We start from the raw sequence: 6,850 nt of genomic DNA on the forward strand, positions 1-6,850 counted from the left end.
CGTTAAGTGTCTTTACAGATGAAGAGTCTTATGGCCTGTGGATAGGAACTTGACAATGACACGCTGTGCCCGCCGCGTGGTCTTAGCCACCTTGCCATGGTTCGCGCAGCTCCCCCCCCCCCCCCCCCCCGCCGGAGGTTCGAGTCCTCCCTCGGGTATGGATGTGTGTTGTCCTTAGTGTAAGTTAGATTAAGTAGTATGTAAGCCAAGGGAGCGATGACCTCAGCAGTTTGGTGCAATAGGTACTTACCATCACCATCCTGTCTCAAAAATCTTGTCTGTGGAGATGACTTGAGTCTCTTTGGTCATAGTTTATGAAGTACGGGAGAGAAATTTAGTGATATTGCGGGTAAAAAGAAGAACTGTCTTGCTATGTCAGCGCTCATAGCCGGCCGTTGTGGCAGAGCAGTTCTAGGCGCTTCAGTCTGGAACCGCGCGACCGCTACTGTCGCAGATTCGAATCCAGCATCGGGCATGGATGAGTGTGATGTCCTTAGGTTAGTTAGGTTTAAGCAGTTCTAAATTCAGTCCCCTAACTGATGACCTCAGAGCCATTTGAATCGGCGCTCATAGCTTTCCAGCGTAACAGCGCTTCGCCACCGGTGGCCTTTGCCAAAATTCGCAGGGGCTCCAACAGTGAATACTGCTACTGCAATTGCGAACGCACACCTCGCTGATAGGCAGCAGCGACATCGCTCCAACAGATCGCAGTCAGTGTGGACCAACTCGCTTCGAAGGCAGCATCACGTGCTCGAAAATACTCATGGAGTCTTGGCACCACTTCAGTATTTAGCCGGAAGCTCTCGGGGCTTTACATTGATCGCTGTCGCGATTCCTCAATGACAAGCTCTAGTGGAATCGTCAAGACCTGTCGTCACGCCAGTCTATCTGCCTGAGATCATCGCCTCCAACGCTACATCGAAGTGACTAAGGTCGTCCTCGAGCTACGCCGAGACTTGACCTGGACAGCGTGGACGTCTGGGAGTCTGGTATTGTGGCTCGACGCAGCGTTGGTGTTATTAGAAAATTAGTTCCTCGTGAACCAGTAGTTCGACTATAGTCATTGCAGTTCAGATTTCAACAGCTGACAGTCCACGGCGCTTACGTATCTCACCCACTTCAAAGACAGAGACCTAACGGTGGACTAATTCTTGTCTTCTGAAGTAATATTCTGAAGGAGAACAGAAGTTTTATGGCCGTTTCATTGCCTTGACAGTAATTCTTTCCTGACGTGATTCGTGTGATGGCAGGCAGCGTGCATTGTTTTTGACCGATGCACGAGCAGAATCTATCATCTCTTGCAGCAACTTAATCTGTAGTCTATTGTCATTTTTTGCTTTATGAACATTTAAAATCCTGTTTGTTGGGCTATTTCGAGGCCCAAGTACACGTGGCAGCTGCTCACAACACTTTAATTAGCTGCCATAAACAAAAAGAACAGTCATACAGCGAGTGGGTAGCCGTTTGCAAGATCTCTCTAGGAATTGCAATTTCCAATGTTTTGATCCTCAGTCTAAAGAGTCTTATTACGAATTGCTAGGTAAGGATATGATCCTTGTCCACACTTCAGATGAAGGTCTCCGGAACAACGTCTTAAAGCTCAATGACCCACCTTTAGTTACACTATGCGATCAAAAGTATCCGGACACCTAGCTGAAAATGCCTTACAAGTTCGTGGCGCCCTCCATCGGTAATCCTGCAGTTCGATATGGTGTTGGCCCACCTTTACCTTCATGACAGCTTTCACTCTCACAGACATCCGTTCAGTCAGATAATGGAAGGTTTCTTGTGGAATGGCAGTCCATTCTGCACGGAGTGCTGCATGGAGGAGAGGTATCGATGTCGGTCGGTGAGGCCTGACACGAAACCGGCGTTCCAAAACATCCCAAAGGTGTTCTATAGGATTCAAGTGAGGACTCTGTGCAGGCTAGTCCATTACAGGGATGTTATTGTCCTGTAACCACTCCGCCACATGTTGCGCATTATGAACAGGTGCTCGATCGTATTGAAAGATGCAATCGACATCCCCGAATTGCTCTTCAACTGTGGGAAGCAAGAAGGTGCTTAAAACATCAATGTAGGCCTGTGCTGCGATAGCGCCACGCAATACAACAAGGGGTGCAAGACCCAGCTATGAAAAACACAACCACACCAAACACCACCGCCTCCGAATTTTGCTGTTTGGCACTACATACTTTGGGAGATGACGTTCACCGGGAATTCGCCTTACCCACATCCTGCCATCGGATCGCCACATTGTGTACCGTGATTCGTCACAGCACACAACGTTTTTCCACTGTTCAATCGTCCAATGTTTACGCTCCTTACACCAAGAGAGGCGTCGTTTGGCATTTACCGGCGTGATGTGTGGCTTATGAGCAGCCGCTTGACCATTAAATCCAAGTTTTCTCACCTCCCGCCTAACTGTCACAGTACTTGCAGTGGTTCCTGATGCAGTTTGGAATTCCTGTGTCATGGTCTGTATAGATGTCTGCCTATTACACATTACGGTGCTCTTCAGTTGTTGGCGTTCTCTGTCAACTGACGAGGTCGGCCTGTACGCTTTTGTGCTATACCTGTCCCTTCACTTTTCCACTTCACTATCACAGAAATGTTTAGGAATCTGGAAACCTCGCATACAGACGTATGGCACAAGTGACGCCCAATCACCTGACCACTTTCGAAGTCCATGAGTTCCGCGGAGCGCCCCATTCTGCTCTCTCAGGATGTCTAATGACTACTGATGTCACTGATATGGAGTACCCAGCAGTAGGTGTCAGCACAATGCACCCAATATGAAAAGCGTATGTTATCTGGGGTGTCTGGATACTTTTGATCACATAATGTGCGTTCATTCTCCTCATCCACGCTTTTGAACAGTCCATCCGATTTGCTGCCAACACTACTTGCTGGATCCAGACTCAGCTTCAAGCTGGTTTGCCTCGTTGACATCTCTTTCTTCAGCAAAGACGCCGTGCGTGGATGGTGCACCCAGCAATGATCTTAATGCACTAATGTTTTGTAACACATCAGTGCCAGCAGTCCTACTTTCGTAGGGCAAAACGCAAAGCCTACGAAAAAATAGAGACAAAGCAGAATTGTGGCGTTTACCCATGAAGATGAATATCGATTGTGCCTGGCTGGACTCCAGGGATGCTAATTTGGGTGACACTGGGCGACGTCCTCGTTGTCCAGGCTGTCCTACGTATCTCTCATACATCATTAAGATTGGAAGTGGCCACCGTCGCCACCCCATTTATTTTTCAAATTAATAGTTGATCTTCAGCTACTATTGTTGACTGCGAGACATAACACCCAATAGGATCTCAAAAACCTTTTCCTAAGCAATTGAAAAGCTATACTAACACCATCGAGGTAAAGGACCAGTTCAGTACTTGAGTGCTAAGCAGTGTCCCTGTTAGGCACCATCATCGTAGTCGATGCGACGTGATCCGTGAACATTTTGGTTTTGGATCAGGTCAATTTCCTTGGTTTAGAAATTCGTGATTCGATGAATTACATCCAATCTTTCGTCCCACGTTCCTACCTGCGGCACCTTTGTTCAAAATATGCCTCAGTGTAGCTCAGGGGCAAGTGCTGGCGATTCCACGTAGCATCAGAGGTGAAGATCGGAGGCAGGTAAACTGGTGTCAGACATGGGAGGATCCCAGGAGAACTTGTGATCGAGGAACCATGAAGCTCAGAGAGAACTAGCTAGCCGTAGTCACTTATTAGCCGAAGTACTCGACACCAGGGTTCAGCGAGGTCTAATAATTTTCGAGCACATGCTTCTGCAGAAGCATGTGGTTCTGCGCTGAATGCGCCCACTTGGAATGATTGTGCCGCCTCTCCATTGTTTCCCTGCGACTTTTGGCACAGGCCACACATGGTGAACATGCATCAACTGGCATCACAAACTTTGAGGCACACGTCTTTTTATTGCCTTTGGTGAAACCCAGGTTTCTTAAAGGCACAGAATGTTGAGTGTTCTCTGTGTGACAAACTTTGTGTCGATCTACAATGCCTGCAGGAGGAAAGAATTGTGACTCCCATAACAAAGAGTCTGCTGGCCACGACTGTTGCGGTAATCGCAAAACTAAATGTATCATTGAGGATTTGCGACGATTATAAGTAAAATTATCCATTTCTAGTCCGTCATCTATGCATACCCAATACCTGCTGAAGACAATGTTTTTGGAAAAATTGACCTATGGTATGCTTACTAGCATCTCCTCTTGGACGAAGCCTCTAAAAGCATCCTTGTCACCAACATACCATTTGGTTCTTCTCCGTATAGTCGTCTGCTCTTCTGGCATCTACATCTACATCTACATCTGCATCTACATTTATACTCCGAAAGCCACCCAACGGTGTGTGGTGGAGGGCACTTTACGTGCCACTGTCATTACCTCCCCTTCCGGTTCCAGACGCGTATGGTTCGCGGGAAGAACGACTGCCGGAAAGCCTCCGTGCGCGCTCGAATCTCTCTAATTTTACATTCGTGATCTCCTCGGGAGGTATAAGTAGGGGGAAGCAATATATTCGATACCTCATCCAGAAACGCACCCTGACCGTATTCCAACGTTGTCAGCATACCTCATGCTGAACATTCTGGGGATGGCAAATTATGATGTGTGTGCTCCATCAGGCTGATTTGAAATGCGGTAAGAAACATGCTGTCTCCTCATTACGTAAGTGGAATATCTGTGTCATGTTTAGAGTGCTTCAGGTTTATGCCTCACCCCATGTCAAACTGAGCCCATACAAAACTTACCAGTCCCTAGAGATGCTAAACGACTGAAATCGATGTTAGGTCAACTAAACTGTTTCCGGAAATACATTCCTCCTGTATCACCAAGGTACTACGTCAGCTCCTTTACAAGAATGTTAAGTGCCAATGGTTCTCCACTGGCGACAACGCTTTAGGCGACCTCAAACAAGCTGCGCTCCACCCAATGTGCTTCATGGTATACAACGCTTCCAGGCTTCTGATAGTAGCTGCAGATGCATCCGACTATGGCTTGGAGGCCTTTTCTCTCACAAAGTCGATGCAGGTGAAAGCTAGATTGAATTCGTTTCCACGTCACTAACGCAAACACAGCGCAATAGCAATCAAATCGCAAGAATGCCTTAGCTATCATTGCTGGATAGGAGAAAGTTTGCGATGTGTACAGACGCAATTTTTCGTGTTAACGGTTGATAAGCCTCTGTTACCACCGTTCAACGTCCATGCTAACACTCCGACTAGGACCAACCGAGACCGAGCGAGGTGGCGCAGTGGTTAGCACACTGGACTCGCATTCGGGAGGACGACGGTTCAATTCAGCGTCCGGCCATCCTGATTTAGGTTTCCCGTGATTTCGCTAAATCGCTCCAGGCAAATGCTGGGATGGTTCCTCTGAAAGGGCACTGCCGACTTCCTTCCCCATCCTTCCCTAATCCGATGAGACCGATGCCCTCGCTGTTTGGTCTCTTCCCCCAAACAATCCAATCCAATACTATAATAATGCCTTCACCAACCGATGTCTGCAGAGATAGGCACTGTTGCTTTCGGACTATCACTACAACTATTATCCGTCCACAGTGCAATATGCCAACATGGACATCTTATCATGCCTGGCTTTTATTCTGCCCTTGAAGTCTGAGTCCGTACTGTCACAGAAGCTGAGGCAGTGGTGGCCAGCTTACACAGTAATTGCCCGCCAGTCGCTGGAGGACCCTGTCCTCTGGGAAGTCATCTGATTGGTGAAGAATGGCTCACCAGCGGATTGCACAAGTCTTGAGCATCTGGACGTTCAGGCCTATTGCTACCACAGGTATGAGTTGTCCCCTGTCAAAGGCCTGCAGAAAACCGATGTCCAACAGCCGAAAATTTATAGAATAATTTTGTTGAGCTACCAGTTTTGGTGAATCGTTGGCACCATCTTCAGGCCTCTAAACAAGAATCGAGATACGCCACCCAGTCGTCTGTGCTTACTAAAGGAATCGCTTTATCAAACTGGTTTTAGTAGATATCTTCCCAACAGAAATGGACAGTTCCCAACTCACAATTTATTCGAGTGGTACCTTTGGTAAGCACATACAACTGCCTGGCTTATCTAGTTTCGTACATAGGAGCCTGAAGGCGGTGCCAACGAGGCACCAAAGCTGGTAACATAATAAAGATATTCCATAGATTTACGGCTGTTGGATACCTTTTTTCTGCAAGTCAACGACTGGGGACAGTCATCTCCTTCCATTTAAATAACATGGGATTACAGAAATTCTCGTTTACGTCTTCCTAAGCCAACGACATAGTGGCTAGATCAAAGTGCTCATTCCACAAGCACTCCAACAGTGCAGGGAGGAGGAGGAGGATATTAGTGTTTAACGTCCCGTCGACAACGAGGTTATTAGAGACGGAGCGCAAGCTCGGGTGAGGGAAGGATGGGGAAGGAAATCGGCCGTGCCATTTCAAAGGAACCATCCCGGCATTTGCCTGAAGCGGTTTAGGGAAATCACGGAAAACCTAAATCAGGATGGCCGGAGACGGGATTGAACCGTCGTCCTCCCGAATGCGAGTCCAGTGTGCTAACCACTGCACCACCTCGCTCGGTCCCAACAGCGCAACTTGGCGTTAGTTCACCAAGGTCACTGGTGTATTGTCCTCACTGAAAGGTTGTCTTTAGAGGGGCATCGACAAAGACAGGGAACACGTGATTGCAACATGCACCACATGTCAAAGCAAACAGATAACACCGGACTGTCGGTATTTTCCTTGGCTTCACATGACATGCACATGGTCTTGCATTCGTGTAGATTTCGCAGGGCCCTTTCTGGGCTACTCTTGGTTGATCATGACAGATGCCTC

General features: G+C 47.8%; 1 non-coding gene across 1 annotated transcript; it reads right to left on the reverse strand.

Annotated features, from left to right (window-relative positions):
- Window positions 1–6,519: 6,519 nt before the first annotated feature.
- Window positions 6,520–6,592, reverse strand: Trnaa-cgc (transfer RNA alanine (anticodon CGC)). Its single transcript has one exon. It is a non-coding gene; the product is annotated as a tRNA-Ala (tRNA).
- Window positions 6,593–6,850: the final 258 nt, after the last annotated feature.

The sequence above is a fragment of the Schistocerca serialis genome, chromosome 1 (genome assembly GCF_023864345.2).
Source record: "Schistocerca serialis cubense isolate TAMUIC-IGC-003099 chromosome 1, iqSchSeri2.2, whole genome shotgun sequence".
NCBI classification, from domain to species: domain Eukaryota; kingdom Metazoa; phylum Arthropoda; class Insecta; order Orthoptera; family Acrididae; genus Schistocerca; species Schistocerca serialis.